Below are 18,984 nucleotides of genomic sequence, written 5' to 3' on the forward strand. Positions count from 1 at the left end.
TATACAAAGAAAAAAGAATACACAAAAAGAGAAGTCTTCCATCTGCTGATTCATTCTGAAAATCGCTGCAGTGGTTGGTACTGGACCAGGCTGAAGCCAGGTGCTTCCTTTGACTCTCCCAGATGGATGCAGGGTCCCAAGAATTTGAACCATTTTCTGCTACTTTTTGAGGCCCATAAGCAAGGAGCTGGCTCAGAATTGGAATAGCTGAAACTAGGAATGGCATCAATATGAAATGCTGGCTTCACAGCTGGCAGCTTTACCTGCTTACCCTAAATGACCAGTCCTTGTCAGAAATATTTACAAGAATAAACTTCACCTTCTAATAATGGCATAGTTATTTTTGCCTCAGAATTGCCATATCTTTGTCTTTTAATTTTTTGTAACTTTGATGATGTTTCTTGGACTGTTCAGTTTGCTTTTAAAAATATGCATATTATATGAAGGGTTTCATATATTTTTTTAAAGTCTATCTCTCTCTGAATTAGATTCTTATGACGTATTTTTTTATTTTTTCACACTTCGTTGTTTTGTTCAACTTCACCTTTGGAGTTGAGGAGAATTTTGAGTTCAGAGATGTTCCATCATGGACAGTTTATAGTACTTTAAATAGTATATATGGTTTGCAAAAATTATGAGTACCTATTGACATGGTGACTCTAAAGCCTTATTAATATTGATCTACTTAATGACCCTAAAAAGGAAGTATTATTATTGTTACCAAAATTTCATTCATGAGAGTGTGAAGATGGAATTAGGGTGGATTTTTCCTGCACTAAACTTTGGTTAAAAAAATAATACAGTCAGCAATGGAGAGACAGAGCTTATCAGACAAACATAGGGTAAAATTTTATAGCATTCTGGCGTTCACGGTCTCATACAAAGTATTCATACAATGGAAAGTAAAATGCAACAAATTAAAATGTTTCCAGGTGTGATGACAGGTGTTCAAATTTTAATCTGAGATACATAAGTGTATATATATCTGTGTGTGTCTATATATATATGTATATATATGTAAATGATTCTTTAAGAGTTGATTAGCTTACACAACCTTATTTTTATAGCACTAAGGAGATAAAAAGCTTGTACATTAAGGATTTGGGGAGGGGCATTCCTGGTAGGAGGGGGCTGCATGGGGCTCCCGTGCTGGACCACCACTCCCACTAGTCAGCGTGAGAGTTAGAATGGGGACAGACCAGGCCGGGCAGGGCTACAACACCTGTTGGCCTCGTGTGAGCTGGATCAAGTGAAAGCCAGGCTGGGTTGAATGTTTCTACTGGTGCATACACAAGCCAGAGTGGGTGTGGGTGGGTTAGGTTTTGCCATAGCATTAGCTAACAGAGTGGTATGGAGGACAAATTTTGTCAAGTTATTCTGCAGAACCACCTGGGCAGTGCAAGATCCAGGACTAGGAGTGGTCCAGTAAGGAAATAGTGGGCACCTCCCTCTTGGGTTGCCACTCCTACTGGTGAGCATGAGACTCAAGAGTAGGGGCAGGAATGGCTAAACAGAGTGGAACCCACCAGCACATGTGTGGGTTGGATAATGAGGCTTGTTGTGCTGAACTGGGCTTCAATGCCCATTGACATGTATGAGAGCTGAATGGGATGTGAGACAGACTGGACCAGTCTGGCTATACATACTGGCAAGTTTGGGAACCAAAATAGGGGTTGGACCCAGTAGGGTTTATTGCGAATCGCTCCAACTAGGCTGCAGCTCCCACTGGTTTGCGTGAGGGCTGAATGTGCAGTGGGTGGTATCAGGTTGGACTGCAACATCTATTGTTTCGTGTAGAAGACAGTACTGGAAACAGAACTGATCCAGTAATTGTAACCGCCAGCATAAGCATAAACTGACTGGGGTGACAGGCTGTGCTGGAACCTGTATCGACAAGCACACACAAGAATCAGGTCTGGAATCACCTCAGATCAAGTTTACTTGGGGATCCCTCCAACGGAACTGCTGGACTCAGAACCCCAACCATGGAGAGAATTGCAGGCTCCATGGACTGACTGTGGAATTTTTGTGTCAGAGCTGGTCTCCTCAGTGGCTTAGATGGAGCAGTGCAGAGATGCACATGGAGGATACGGCAGTTCATTGTAGCCTGTAGAGGACACCTGGTACCATCACAGAGGATGGAGGACAGAATAGATTGATTTTCTATCACAGCCAAGGGTTGGCAGTGAACATTTGGGCAAATCGAGGCTGTAAGGTGGACTGCATCAACCAATGGATTCTGGAGAGATTTCATTGTGTGTGGCATGGCGAGTTAGGCAGTAGTTCAGAACTGTAGAACTATCAAAACCTCTTGAACAGGTCCTTCATATGGACCCAGGGATGGTGTTGGGTGACTGTCCTCCATTCCATGAGAAGAGGCATTTAGGAGGATGGGTGTCATTTTGCCCTTATCTCCCTCCTTTCCCCAGATAAAGGAAGAAAATATAGAGAATGTGGAAATAATTGTGTCACCCACCTTCATGTAGCCCTTGACCTTTATCACCCTAATCAACTGTAAAAATCATCATAAGTAAATAAATAGATCTTTTTTAAAAAGAATCTTCTTTAAAATTACTGCTATTGGAGTGTAGCTAAACAATTTTTACCATTTTATTCAGTAAGTTTTAAGAAACATATTATAAATGCAAACATTTAAAATTTAATATTTTTGTTTGCAGTAGAGGAATATTCAATGTCCATTGTTTATGTTTAAACTTCTTTAAAATGGGATCAGGACATATGAATTGATCAGAATTATATTGTAATTAATAAACCCTGTATTTTCTTCACCTGAATCACATCAGTAACTTCCTTATTTACATCAAAGTAAGTCTTTATTCAAAAATACATAATTAGCATGGTTTAATTTTATCATTTTCAGTTATCTACTAAAGTAATTAGCTTTCTTTTGTCTTCTTAGAAGATTGGTAAAGGATCAATGCACAAAGCATCATTTTCTATTCCACAGCACCAGTTGCTTTGAGCATCAGTGTAAATTTATTGATTTGTCTTGTTAGTACATTATCATCAAATACTCACAGCATGGTGTTTATTAATTAGGGAGAAAAATATAAATCCATCTGCAAATAGCTTTCCTTTTATGTTTCTCATCTAAAATATGCATAGTTAATATTATATCTGCAAAAATTGCCCAGAACAAAGTTAAAAATCAAATTTTCTTCTAACACAGAGGCTTGCATATTTGTGTCAATGAGAAGGATCATGAGCTCTAAAAAAACAAATATTACAACACTGTTGCTGTAAATCAATATATTAGAAAAAGCTCAGTCTTATGGGTATTTGCTATTAAATAAAATTGACCTTACTATTCTTATGAGCAAGGCATAAGAAGCAAATGCTTTACACAATTTCCCATTCTTTAACATTCACATTATATGGATTAATTTTCTTAAAAATTTTCAGGATCCAGCTTGATGGCCCAGTGGCCAAAATCCCTTCCTTACATGCACCAGGATCATACGTGGGCACCAGTTCATAGCCTGGCTGTTCCACTCCCCATCCTGCTCCCTGCCTGGGTCCTGAAAAAGCAGTAGGGGACCTGTATCCACAGCAGAGACCTGGAAGAAGCTCCTGGCTTAGCTTCAGCTGTTGTGGCCATTTGGGGAGTGAACCAGTGGATGGAAGATCTTTCTGTCTCTCCTCTCTGTAAATCTACCTTTCCAATGAAAATAAATATATTTTTAAATTGCATCAGAGAAGTTTTAAGTATACAAAACAAAACTAATGGGGGTAATAATCCATCATGCCCAGCTTGAATTCATTTATGCAAATATCATTTATTGCTCTCAAACCTCCAAGCATCTGGAAATCAATATTCTTTCATCTGATTGTAGTTTCTTGTTTTGTTTTATTTGTTTTAATTTTATATTCCACAAAAAGGGAAAGCATTCAGTTTTTTTTTTTCTTTCTGGTTTGAGTTGCTTTATTCAAAATGGTAATACCCAATTGCAGCAACTTTGTTGCAAGTAATGTGATTAGTTATTTAAGCAGAAGTTATAAAATAAGTATGTGAAATAAGGATTAAACTGTAAATTTTGCTATTTCGTATTTGATCTACTCAATTTATGTTTTCTGAGGAAACAGAAGGAGGATTCAATTATTTAATCAACAAAGTTATGTGTGTTGCTTTGACAAGTTTTCTCATCTAATCTGTTCATCAATAATTTTTATATGTTCATTAATTCAGCAAATACTGTATTAAAATCCCCACTCTGTTAGGAACTTTGGATTCTGAGGTACAGTGGAGAATAGTACAAGATCTACACTCCAGTGAGCCTCATGTTTTACTAGAAAAGACAATTAAGTATGACTAATTAAAGGAAAAAAGTAAGTAAAGTTCTTGTAGGAAAAGGATAATTGGGTCATGTTAATTTAAAAGTGATGATATCATGGAAATAGAAATCGGGGAAGACTTTCATATGGACATGAATGTAGAACACAGACAAAAATGATGTAATAAAGGTATTTATGTAAATATCAGAAGCAACAAAATTCTAGAATTGGTTACATAATTACAGGTGTTCTGGCTGCCAGCTGCTCAGTAGGAGGAACTACACCTCATCAGCAGTAAGTGATGTCTCCTGTTTCGTGTTTGCTTCTCCTGGCTCATTTCTACTTTCTTATTTATTTATTGTATTTTCTGTGTTTATACAATCAAATTTGTTTATACAATCAAAACACATTTTCAATGTGTTTTTCTTTTTTCAGGAATTGAGGATACTGAAAATGTGTCCCTTGATTCCAGGCTACACATATATTATATATTTCCTAAAGCATGTATAGATTCCAGTATCTATTTTCAAGCATTTCGGATTTATTACTGAGATACATCTGAAGTAGTAAGCTTTGAGATAATTATATGTATCCTAAATATCTAATTAATTAAACCTCACTCATTTTCCATTTTTAAACATTTGGTTTGCAATGCCATCTTAGCATATATCAAATTCTATGTTTTAAGCTTCTCATTTTACCATTATCCATTCTTATGTAGGAAAAGGCTTTAATCATCAGATATTCCCAATTTACTTCAGGTATTCTAGACATTCATCGTCAATTTGTGTGGGAAACGCTTAGGTTTAGACGAGGATGACTCTGACTTAATAAATAAGTATTCAAAAGTTCCCATCTCTGTATTAAATAATATTCAGAAAAGATCAGTCTTTATTGTTATTAAGATCCAGATTTGTTTTTATCACAGAGATCATAGACATTTCATTGTCAGTTTTTCCTTAGATCTTGTTTTTTCAGAATTTGGTGATAATATACATAAAATAGATTGACACAATTGTACGTTATGCAAGAATTTTCATTGTTTTTCAGTAGATTTCAAGCAATAAGAATAACAAATATCTTTACTATGAATCCTTTGTTTTCACCAAATATGAACTTTAAAAAGTAATATTAATCTTGCATTAAACAGTATAAGTGTACTTTAATATAAAAAAGTTTGTATTGCTTCAAAAAGTGGCAGAAATTGTAATTCAGCTTCACAGATTGACTTTGACATTTTGTTTTGAGGAAATTAAGTTCATGTGTTAGAAATCCTAATGTTAATATTGGGAGTGTCGATTTTGTACACTATATTTTACTTCAGCTCAAAATATCAACAAGAAAAATGTGGATATGGTGACCTAGTCCCGTCATGCATATACCCTAGCTCCATCATTCATGTGCCCAACAACCAGCAGGAGATGCTACCCAGTCCAGCCCAGGTCTCCCACAGGGGTGGACACCTTGGGCTGACCCAAATTTGCCCTCCAGCATCACCCTTCTGTTTTTTTATTTTTAAAGATTTCTTTATTTTTATTGAAAGACAGATATACAGAGAGGAGGAGAGACAGAGAGGAAGATCTTCCATAAATGGTTCACTCCCCTAGCGGCCACAATGGCTGGAGCTGAGCCAATCCGAAGCTGGGAGCCTGGAGACTCTTCCTGATCTCCCACGCAGGTGCAGGGTCCCAAGGCATTGGGCCTTCCCCAACTGCTTTCCCAGGCCACAAGCAGGGAGCTGGATGGGAAGCGGGGCTGCCAGGGTTAGAACCAGTGCCCATATGGGATCCCGGGGCAAGTTGCCTCATCTATCTGTGAGAACGATGACCCTGCCCACTGAAGCCCCAGCAGTCACTCCAGCTGTTCAACGTGCTCTCAGCAGTAGTCACTCCAACACATCCCCCAACCCCTCTGAAGCCCCACACTGTGCAGTGGACCGATGTGTGCGTGGGTCGGTGTAGCATGTCACATCCCATTGTCACCTTCCTTCTCCACATAGCTTTAAAGTAAGTATAAAGATATATGTGTGTGTGCATACATACATAAAATAATTTCAACACACATATATGTTATATGTATGTAATACAACATATAACTGATATAGTTAACACAGAGCTGGCATGAACCAGACCCAGAGAGTCGGCTAGTTATTGGCTTTTCCTCTTTCCCTTATCTAGGTACAAGGCAATCTAAGCAGTTGCCTACAGCGTAGGAAGGCAACTCTCCTCTTATCATAAAGACCTCATTTGCTTGTCAGCAAAGCATGCTTTTGTCTACTTCAATGTGTCTCATATGTGCATCTGTCCATACTTGTATGTGCCAATGGACATGAGCACACATGCATATATTCACATACTTAGGCAAAACGATATCACAAATGAGTCTTATACACATATATCATTTCACAAAATCCTTAACATGAATTAGTTTGAAAACACAACATTTACGCTGAAAATGTTCAATTATTACCCTAAGTTTCTATTATTATTGATGAGCTTTGTTTGTTAATGATATGAAGATTGACATATTTTTTAAAAATGTATTTTTATTGGAAAGGCATATATACCGAGAGGAGGAGAGACAGAGAGGAAGATCTTCCATCTGATGGTTTACTCCCCAAGCAGCCACAACAGCTGGAGCTGAGCCAATCCGAAGCCAAAGCTTCTTCTGGGTCTCCCACACCGGTTCAGGGCCCAGAGCTTTGGGCCCTCCTTGAATGCTTTCCCAGGACACTGGCAGGCAGCTGGATGGAAAGTGGGGCCGCCAGAATTAGAACCGGTGCCCATATGGGATCCCGGTGTGGGCAAGGCGAAGACTTCAACCACTATGCTGTCACGCCAGGCCTGATTGAAATATATTTTATATTTGTTGATCTTTCTTACAGTTGATTGTGAACATTGGACCCATGAAATTTTAGGACATTTAGAATTTTAAGACCCCTTCACAATTAAACTTTATGATTTTATAACCTTTAATTTTATTACTTTACTGAAAATCAGCCTTAAATTTTTAAAATCTTTATTAACATAGTGGCATTATGAAATATTAAAAACTACATGGTATTTGGCATCATACTTGAGTAAAATCTCAATCACCATGTTTGAACAGTGTATAAAGGTGTTATTCACAAATCATGTTTCCTTCTGCCTAATAGGGCACACTAATGCTTCTCTAAGAAGATCTTTTTGAGTTAATTAAAATAATGTATTTAAATCTCATGATTTTTAGTAGTTATGAAATTATATTATCTTTTTCTCCTTCACTTATTGCCAATTCAATAGAATTTTTAATATTACAAGTGGAAAGATAAATTATCTCTAAAAAGATTTGTAAAAATGTGAAGGTTTTCACATCTTGAAGCATGTTTCAATGTTGGAAGAGGTCTATATTTCCAATTTCCATTCTCTTTGTGCTCTTAATTCAAATGAGTTTAAATCTCTCATGACTAATTAGTTTGATGTTTTGAAATATTTTTAAGTTCCCCTGCTTTTCCAGAGGTACAATCTTGCTTACGTCTTATAGATGTTTATTATCTAATTTCCATCCATATAAAGGTGAATATAAACAACATAGGTGTTTTCTTGATGTGGAAACCCAGCTACTGGACAAATCCTGAGTATTGTACCTGAAAGAAAGAGGCTTTGGGTTGTTACAGAAGTTGACAGATTTTAGATGACCGAAGCTAATAATTAATAGAGCTTTACACACTGAAACTGGGGCAATGAACAATATGTCCCTCTAAATATGAAAATATTAACTACACAGAAGCCTCATTTTGACTTGCAATTTCTATTGTTTACAATTACAATATAAATTTGAACTTTAAGTTATATCTTTGTTTTCAGATACAGAAAAATCATGCTAAATTTTGTGGAGACATAATTGAGGTTTCTTGTTTATCATTCATCATACTTTAATTACAATTGATATTCACACAGTATGATCTTATTTTCAAAATTTAATATTTCTATAACCAGCTAAGTAAAGTATCATATAGATTTTGATGCAGTCAAATATTTAATAGTTATAATTTTTGCATTTTTTTTTGTTTTTGAAGACTTAATGTATTTTTATTGAAAAGTCAAATTTATAGAGAGAAACAGAGACAGATAGAAGGATCTTTCTTCTGCTGGCTCACTCCCCAAGTGGTCACGATGGCCAGAGCTGAGCCAATTTGAAGCCAGGAGCCTGGAGCTTCTTTTATGTCTCCCATGCAGGTGCAGGTGCAGGGTCCCAAGGCTTTGGGGCATCCTCTTCTGATTTCCCAGGGCACAATCAGGGAGCTGGATGAGAAATAGCACAGATGGGGCACGAACCAGTGCCCATAGGGTTGGTCGTGGTTGCAAGGCGAGGATTAAACCACTAGGCTTTTGTACCCCTGCCCCGCATTTGCTTTTTAACTTAGCATCTCATTAAAGTTTTATTTTCTTGTATACTTTAAAGGTGGGGGAGGTGTATAGAGACTCTTCATCCACTGATTCACTTTCTCATATACCTGCAAAAACTGGGATTTGTCCAGGGCTTTGAGAATAGCAAAGCATTTGAATTAGGCCTCCAATGTGGGAGCATGAAGCTAACAACTTAGTCCATTATCTGCTGCTTCCAGGTGTGGAAGCAGAGCTGGGTTGATTCCAAGGCGATGTGTCTCAAGTTAGGCACTCTGATCCGGGATATGGGTGTACTGAAATGGAAAATAAAGACACAAATTCTATGTCAATATTTCAATTTACAGTTGAAATTTTATCAGTGCTATAATCACTTCAAATTTTAAGCACTTAAATTGTGAAATAGGACTACAAGTTGAAGTTAACTGTTATTATTTAACAGTTATTGCTTAAATTATTGATTTGCACATTTGTCATGTAATGCAAGATTTAGACACAGAATAGTTAGGTTTTCTGGTCAAGAAAATCATATCACATTTTAATGGCCTATATGCATTAACTTTAATATTCGTAAGAATATTCTAAAGAAATGTAGAGGGTGAAAAGTGAGAGTGCATTTTTATGGAAAAACATATTCCCTTGATTGGTTTCCGTGTGCAATTTTTTTCCTGAAAAAATTTCTAGTAATGTAGTTATCAATGCAAATAATACATGCTAAAATATTGGATGAAAGCCAGATTCATCAAATAGAACTTCCAAAAGATAACTTCCCATGGTCCATCCCAGGTGACAGTGCCTTGAACATCTTTAACTTTTCCATCAGAAGCATTTAGCATTACTACGCTACTCTGCAGCTTAAACATCACTACCATTGTCAGAACCAGGCAAACAAATTTATGATGATGTTCCTGGGAATATGGAACTAATGCAAAAGGGATTTCTCTGTAGTTCTTCATTAACATTTCATTCATTACAACAAGGGAGTTTTAAGAGTTTCCTTTTAAGCAAATTAGGTCACTGCATAAAAAACACACAGCATGGGGACAGAGTGTATTACTACATAGAACAAAAGATCTGGTTAATAAATTATGATAATGGGATTTGTTTTCTGCTAATGTTAAAAGGCACATTTAAATATTTCGGGATTTATTTAAAGAGAATCATTTCCTCGTGTATTTATCTTTTCCTTCTTTGTACATTCTTGATTTTTGCCCCCTTTCTTCCGAGTGTATGTGGAGCTCTTTAGACATTTTGAATCTTTTACGATGAGAAAAAGCATTTCTGTAGGCAGCAGCTACATATTTTAAATCTTAATTGAGAATAATCAAAAGTTTGGAGAAAATGATGCAATAAATCAAGAAGCAGTTTTTAAGAGACTTCCTTTTATGAAAATTTTGTCTAACAGTAACATAAAAATTCATTAAAGAGTACATTTAGTAAACAACAAACATTCCAGTTTTGTGCGTGTCACCACAGGTCCAGATGTAATTTTACTTTTTTATTAGTTTTAAAAGTGGTTTGAACTGCTCAAAATCCTCAGCAAGGGCATCTAAATTTCATTTCTGCAAATGGCCTTTTACGTTTTCTGCAGCATTCTGCTTTCTATAACATTGATTTATTACTTAACAAGGAAGTTTAGAAGCTTACAAGAAAGCACAGGAGAGGTGGAAATAACTCACAGAAAGCCTGATCTTAAGTTGGGTTTCCAGCAGTGACCCGAATGAATACAAGGATTCGGGAATATGTGCTTAATTGGAGGTGTACAGCTGGGAGAAAAGGAGTGAAGGAAGCGGAATGAACAGAGCAGAAGAAGTGGAGGGAGGTTGGTGTCTTCAGGCAGGACCTCTAGCAAACATTGGAACATGAACTGCCTCTCATGCAGCCTCACCAGAGGCAAGAGGAAAGTGTATTTTGCCTGAATTTGTCCATCAGCCATTGTGTGCAAACCTGGAGATGAGAGATGGTTGCTCTTCTCCCAGGAGGACCCATTGTTTCTCAGCCTCGGGGCAAATTTGCAGACAGGGCTAAATGAAGACTGCCATGAACTGCAAGGCCTCTCACCAGCTTGGTACACTGACCATCTGGCACATGGAGATCTGGACAGGACACTGGAGGTATCATCATGGCAAACGATGAAATATTAGTCCAAAATGCATGATAACATGATAGTTTTTTAGTAGTTTATAATATAGATCTGGTGTGGTCTTATCAGGTCCTATTAAGAACATTGTGAATGGCACAGATTCTTACCATGTTTCAACACAGAGATGAAGTAGCTCATTTCAACTTACACATGACATTAAATTTCTATGAGGATTCAATCATATGTCTACATTATTAGTGTCCATATTTGCCACAGTAACAACTTCCACTGATTTTAAGTATAATTTCAACAGACTCACAAATCTTGTCCATTATTACAATAAAGCCAATGTTCCTGTTTAATTACTATTGAAATGTGTTACTTCAGTGAGTAACATTTATAAATTACTACATGTTTTATGTTTACAGAAAATAACAAAAGTCACATATTTCAGAGAGAAGTTTTAAGTAATCCCTGTGTTTCAGTAGATAACTTGTTGGTAAACCATGATGGACTGTAGAGGAAATACCAGTTTTACAAGATAAGGTTGCATATAGTACAAAGTTGTCTATGGTCCAAAAAGAATATGGTAATTGTCATTTTGGAAAGTTGGGGCAAGCGAAGAAAATTGGAAAAGCTGGTCTTGCTAAAGCAATGCTAACAAAATAAGTATTTGTTAAGAAAAATGTTGAAGGTAGCAGAAGAATAAACACACCCACTGCCTACTGTTAAGGACAAAATATGGAAGTCTTTAATATATAAGACTGCACAAAAGCCATGAAAATGTTAGTTATGAAAAACAAATGTGTGGAATCCATAATATTTTACATCTCAATAAATTTATATTTCAATTCCATTTAATATGAACTGTAACAAGTGCCCTTACATATCCTGGCCTTGCTTGGTCCCAATCCTGGTTGTTGTGCACATGTTGGGAGTGAACACATGTGAAGATATTTCCCTGTGTCTGCTTCTGTGTCTCCCTTGCTCCGTCTATAAACTAAAATCAAAATAAATTAAAATTGATTATGCATTAAACTTAAGCTATATGATGAGGAAATGCTATTAATATGAACAAATGCCTTTTTGCTAGACAAAATATCCAAACTATATTTGTTTTTTAAAAAAAGATTTATTTATTTTTATTACAAAAGCAGAGAGAAGGAGAGACACAGAGAAAGATCTTCCGTCCGATGATTCACTCCCCAAGTGACCACAACGGCCGGTGCTGCACCGATCCATAGCCAGGAGCCAGGAACCTCCTCCAGGTCTCCCACGCAGGTGCAAGACCCCAAGGCTTTGGGCCGTCCTCGAGTGCTTTCCCTGGCCACAAGCAGGGAGTTGGATGGCAAGTGGAGCTGCTGGGATTAGAACCGGCACCCATATGGGATCCTGGCAACTTTAGGGCGAGGACTTTAGCCGCTAGGCCACTGCACCAGGCCCCAAACTCTATTTTTTTGTAATCCAAAGGTTTCATACAAAAGAATTAAATCAAATGCAGATCAATTTCTCCATAACCCATATGGACACCAATTTGTGTCTTAACTATTCCACTTCCCATCCAGCTCCCTGTTTATGGCTTGGAAAAGCAATGGAAGATGCCCCCAAGGGCTTGGGACCCTGCACTTTTATGGGAGATCCCAAGAGAACTTCTAGCTCCTGGCTCTGAGTCAGCTCAGCTCTGGCCATTGTGGTTAGTTGGAGAGTGAAGCAGCAGATGGAAGATATTTCTATCTCTTCTTCTCTCTGTAAATTGGCTTTTCCAATAAATAAATAAATAAATCTTAAAATGTCAATACTCTCCATGCTTATAATAATCTTCCACTGTAGAATTCCTTCATAATAAACAGATCTCATAAAACAAATAAGACTGATAAAATTAGTTTGGCAGTGATCCAAAACTCATAATCCATTGGGGTTTTGCATTTTTCAAGATTTTCTGCTTGTTTTGCACCTCCTTGCTGTTTTTTCTTTCCAAACCAATTTTAAACAGTGACTCAAATCATAGAAAATCTTTAAAATCATGCATTGATTCAAAATAGATAACAAGAATATAGAGCTACAGCCTCTATGAATTATGTTCTTTCTGTCTCTTAAATAAATCAACTTCACTTTCAGATGAACTGACTTTTTGAAAAAAAAACCTGAATTTAGTCTATTCCTGGTAACTAGAGCAAATATAACCTAGAATATTACTAAGATAACAAAAGCTAATACCGCTTGCTTTAATCTCAATTTTCTGCTCTCATGTAAATGTGCTTCTCATCTTAATTGTCTTTTGACACAGCCAAAGACAAAAAAACCAACCTCAAAGGCCAGGCTCCTATCAGTTTTATTAGAAAATGGACTTTATTGTCCGGCATATAAAGAGAGATTTGTTGAAAGGACATGGTAAAATAAAAGTTTCCAACAAAGTAAGATAAAGTCACATATACACCAAAAAATTGTACGCAGTCTTATCACAGATTGTGCTATGTGAGACAAAGTATTTTAAACATGTATTATTTTGGGGAACCTAAACCTATGTATGTTTAATACAGAACTCCAACTGTCTTAAGCATCATATTCAATTCTAAGTCTGATTATTTCTAAAAACTTTGTATTTTTTTATGACCTGTATAGTTTAAATAAGTTCAATTCTAATAAACCATCGTCAAATAAGTTTTACATATTGTACTATTAAGAGTATTTCCATTGATGACGCATAAGCCCTTCTAAGAGGTGCAATAAAATTAAGCGTTGTGAAAGTGTCTGTTTTTCAGACAACAAGCATACCTGGGTTCGAGACCCATCTGCACTCCAGATTGCATCTTTCTGCTAAATCACAACCTGGGTGGGAGCAGGTGATTGCCCAATTCATTACACTTCTTTTATGCACCCAGTAAGTCCAGTTCTGGATCCTGGATTTGGCTTGGCTCAGTACCAGCTGTCGCTGATGTGTGTATGTGTATGTGTATTTGTGTGTGTGTATGTGTGTGTGTGTGTGTGTGTGTGGTTGGGAGTGGGGAGGGAGTGAGACCAGCAGGTTCTTCATTTCTCTGGTTTTTTTTTTTTAATAATTAAAACACAATAGGAACAAATTATGAATCCAAATCACAGAGTTAGAGTATTATTTCAAGTGTCAAAATCATGCACTTAAAAAATGTTGGGTCCAAACTGAAATGAGAATCTGCACTAATAAATAAATAACTGGGAGACTGGTTTATTCATGATCTGAAACACTAAAACACTAACTCTGGCAAAGAGATGAGAAGTGGTAAGAGTGGACAATAAAGAGGAGAGTTATGTTGCGGAAGTTAAAAGGTATTGTTGATCACAGAAATCAAAACGTCGGCATATACAGCTCTACACATGATGAGATAGAGATGTTTTTTCTTTCAAATTATTTCAGACAAACCAAAGAACTACAATTAACACTGGAATTAAACTCTAAGCTTTGAACTGTTAACACTAAATAAATAATCAGAATACTAAAACTGAATATTTATATGTGCTTTTGGTACATAGGTATTCATTCATATTACACATTTCCAGTAATCAAAAAAGTATTTAAAAATCAAGGTACCATTTACATTCAAAAATGTCTGGAGACATCTGTATTTACTCATTTAATAGACTTTTCAATTGTGTTCTGCATAATGATCAATATTAATAGATTTAAGCAGAGAAAAAGAAAAATCTTATTCAAGAACAAAAGATTAAGTAATAATATGTGTTGAAGAAAATGAATCATGCTGGTCCTCATGCTTGTCCTGTAGGGACCACAGCACCTGCTGAAATGCAGGAAAACTGGATCAGGGGGAAAATTCTCTATGGGAATTATAGGTTCTCCTTTGTGGGACTGCAGCCCCCACTTGTGTGTGTGAGAGTTGGGTGTGGTGATGGGCCAAACCAGGCTAGACTGTGGAACTCACACAACACTCAGGATAGCCATGGCTGGGTGGAGGCTGGGCTGGGCCAGGTTGTAGCACCCACTGGCACATCAAAAACCAGCATTGTATGTAGATCATGCCAAACAGGGCCACAGCACCCACCAGTAAAGGGATGGGGGCTGACACAGGAGGGGGATTTCTGAAACTCCTCTGCCAGGCCATAACCACAGATGGGGAATACAGGAGCCAGGTCTGGGAGCAGGCAAGCCAGCAAAGGTTACAACACACTTGGCCTAGTTCTAAGACTGGGTTGGACTGGACCAGTCTTTAGCACCATGCTGGCATGAATGAGAGCCAGAGGAACCTCAGGGCCACTGCTTCAACTTGTGAGTACAAGAGTTGGGACCACAAGTGGGCTGGTTCAGGACAGAGCTGTAACACTTGTTAACTGTCATGTGAGCTCAGTCTAGGAGTAGGCCAAATTGGACTACGTTGGCTAGGCAAGGCCATAGCGCCAGTTGGCACGTGCTGAAATTGGGTGCAAGTTATGTCAGACTAGACGACAGTACCCCTTGGTAAATGCAAGATGCTGGACTTGGAATGAGTTTGCTAGGGGGCTGTGGCATTCACCTGCTAAGCTATAGCTCCTGATGATGAGCATGAGAGCCAGGCTGTATACAGGTCAGGATATACTTGGTAGCAATATCTGACAGTATATGCATGGGCCAAGTCTCAGGACTGCTCAGGATGAGCTAAGCCACAGCACTAATAGGTATGCATGGGAGCTGCACGCAAAATGCACAATAGGACAAGCTAGGCTGCAGCACAGGCTAGCATGTGAAAATCAGGGCTGGAGGTGGGTCTGGTGAATTGAGCTGATAAGAAGAAATTTGATTTTTTTTTAAGAGATGTGGTCTGACTTTGGAATGTACATATCTGGGACTGAATCTTGTCAATTGCTGATGCCTGCGCAGTGGACAGCATACCCATATGCACATGGGGGATGTGACCTTCAGCAGAGAATACTGAGTGCCTCATCAGAGGATAGGAAGCAGAATGGGTTGGACCAGTCTCCTGGCCAGGCTTTCTAGCAATTATCTGGGCATGGGGATAAAACTAATGTGGGCCTTGTCAGTCAATAAACCCTGCAAAATTTTTCTCAAATCCAGTTCAGTATCTAACAATATCTCAGAAACATCAACACCGCTCAGAGAACATGCTTGGAACCTTCTTCCTCACATCAGGATTTCCAAAGAGTCAGCAAATGACAGTTCCCAGTCTCTGGGTGCTAACGTAGTTTGACAATGAGTGGTGGCCCCTTTTAAGTCCCTTCCTCTACGCTTCACACAGACAGTGAAGAAAAAGAGAAGTATGGAAACATTTATCTAAACATCGGTCCCATACCTTGACCCTCCCCACCCTGATCAGAGACCCACATGGGTATGCATCCATCTAAACTATGCAATCAACACTGAATTTTTAAAATAAATTTTAAAAAGGAAATGAGGCAGCCAAGACATGAACTGGTGGTACCAATAATGTAGGTAATGACCTAACTCTATTTACCACAATTTAAGTTCTTTTTAACTGTGTCTCTTAATGAACAGAAGCTCAAATTTTGAAGATTTCTTTATTTTTATTGGAAATCAGGTTTACATAGAGGAGAGACAGAGAGATCTTACATTTGCTGGTTCACTCCAATTTAGGCCACAATGGCTGGAGCTGAGTCTGTCTGAAGCCAAGAGCTAGGTACCTCTTCTAGGCTTTGCATGCGGGTGCAGGATCCCAAGACTTTGAAGAGTCCTTGACTACTTTCTCGGGCCACAAGGAGAGAGCAGGAAGGGAAGTGCAGTAGCCAGGATATGAACCAGCACCCATAGGGTATCCTGATGCTTGCAAGGCCACGACTTTAGCCAGTAGGCTACTGCACAGGCTCAGAAGCTCATAATTTTAATAAAACCAAATTCAAAAATTTAACGAGAGAAAGAAAGAAAAAAATCAGATAGAGACTTTTTTTTTCAGTTTTCAAAGGGTGCACGTCTCATGATGGCCACAACAGTCAAGGTTTGGCCAGTCGGAATCCAAGAACTGGGAGCTTCATCTGGGTATTTCATGTGGGGGGCAGGGGCCCAAAACATGTGTGCCAACACTTGCCTTTCATAGATCAATAACTGAGAGCTAAATCAAAAGTGGAGCAGCTGGAATACTAACTGGCCTCCATATGAGATGCTGGAATCACAGGATGAGGCTTCATTATGCAATAATGTCAGCTCAAAGAAGAGAATTTTAACAACCATCAATTATAAGTTTCTATAAAAATAAAACAATTAATACTTTGGTGAAGTTTCCATTAAATTACAATGTGTTATTTGTATTTTGCTATGGACTTCAGTATAATACATCTTAGTTGATCAAGGCCACATATTTCTTAATGTTTCTCCTAATAGCTACAAAATCTGACCATTTATTTACAAGTTTTACAGACAAATTAGAAGAATGATACATATCATGTGTCATTTCTTATTCTTGCTTTTGTAAATATTGATATGTATGCACTTTGTGCAATTGTAGTCCCAAATCCACAAAATGTATGTGTGATGAAATGATAAAAGTGCTCAGCAATGAATATATGAAGATTTGCAGAAACAACATGCAGTTCCAATTTTTGAAAGAGAATATTTGCAAATTTCTAAGCGGTTTTGAATTTTCTTCACAAAATCTTGGCAGCCTAAGAAATTGAAATTGAACCTGATCAGATAAACCATAAGGCTTCTTAAACATGTAGATGATATAATTTTGTTTTCTATACATACTTTGTTATTTCATGGCTTTTTTTGAGAGCCATCTTTTTAATGTTATCAAGGAGGTAATTGCTGCTATTAACAACATAACATCTAGCTGGACAGAAATATCTAAGCATACAGAATATGTGATATTATAAGGATGGTGAAAGGAAGAGTGATATAAATTTGATGAATTCTGCACTAAATTTATTATTGGCATATGTTATATATGTTGGCTTAGTGTATATTTAACATTTTATTATTTACAAACAGTATTTCATTTAAACTGTAATGTATTTTAAATTGCATTTGTATTTTGTATTGATTGATTTACTTATAAAAAGCATGCAGGGAAACATTTGTATTCTAAATTAAAGTTTGTTCATTTTTGCATATTAAACTTTATAATTGCTATGTAGGCTATGTTATTTCTTCAGAACTATGTGAATGGTGGTTTTTCTGAGAATGTTTTTATTATGTAAATGTATATTCAAATTAGTCTTCATAAAACAGAATGGAAACATCAGCTTAAACTGTAAAATAATTATATTTATCCTTAAAAGACCCATTTATTTGACAGGCAGGGTGAGAAACAGAGGGTGTTGGGAAGAGACAGATTCTCCATCCACTGCCTCACTCCCCAAATGCTTAGAACAGCCAGTGTTGTTCCCGGCCAAATCCAGGAGTCTGGAATTCCATCAGGGTCTCCATCTAGGATGGCAGGGGCCCAAGCACATGGTACTATTCTGCTGCTTTTTCAAGTTCAATTTAACTGACAGTTAAATTCCAAGAAATACTCTAGTATAAAATGTCAGCATTTCAATGAATTCTTTATATGCTGCACCACAACCTTGCTTTGTTTAGTATGCATTTCCATGGCACTCCGAATAAATGCTATTTTATGTATCACAACTACTAGCTCATGGAATAGCAGATAAGGAGATACCCACATACAACTTCTTTATCTACCTCAGGAGTTATTTATAACTATTGCCTGTTCTTGATGAATTTGTAAAATAAGAAATCTAAAACTTTAAGTGATCACTCTAGGATGTGCAATTCTATACACTGAAAGTTTATGTCTCTTTTTTTATTACATTGTCAAAATTATTGGTTTTATCAATTTCGCTTAATTAAAAACATGCTACTCTTTTTTTATTTTCCCTCCCTAAAAATTTCATTTGCAATATAAAAATAAATGGAAATAGCTGTTCATCAAGACATAATTCTAATTTAGAATAGTCCTGTGGAATTATTTGTATCCACTTGAAGAAAATTGATATAAATTTAAACCGTTAGTATAACCTTGATTCCAAGGCATAGCTGAAGATTAAGAGAAGAAAAGCTTGGTGAAAGAATTTTATTAATCTAGCTTTTTAAATGGATGAATAATATGTTACAACCTCTGTGACATATGGTGGGGTTTGCAGTAAGTTTGGCATAATGGTTTCACTTAATAAACACCTGATTAGCATTGTTTAACAGGTTTGGAGTGCATGAAAACAGTCAAAGAGCAATATTCTGTCTAGTTAATTCCTCATTAGCAGACTCACAGTCACTGCATTTGA

The 18,984-nt window shown here is 37.2% G+C and overlaps 1 long non-coding RNA gene across 3 annotated transcripts in view; it reads left to right on the top strand.

The window, feature by feature from the left end:
• Nucleotides 1-4,512: 4,512 nt before the first annotated feature.
• LOC131481535 (uncharacterized) overlaps nucleotides 4,513-18,984 on the top strand; it is a 46,707-nt gene continuing 32,235 nt past the window's right edge. For 2 of the 3 annotated variants that reach the window (XR_009246367.1, XR_009246368.1), the window contains exon 1: nucleotides 4,513-4,587. This is a non-coding gene — a long non-coding RNA (uncharacterized LOC131481535). The remainder of the gene's footprint in view (nucleotides 4,588-18,984) is intronic. The other variant, XR_009246369.1, reaches the window with a different exon arrangement.

The sequence above is a fragment of the Ochotona princeps genome, chromosome 12, assembly GCF_030435755.1.
Source record: "Ochotona princeps isolate mOchPri1 chromosome 12, mOchPri1.hap1, whole genome shotgun sequence".
NCBI lineage: Eukaryota > Metazoa > Chordata > Mammalia > Lagomorpha > Ochotonidae > Ochotona > Ochotona princeps.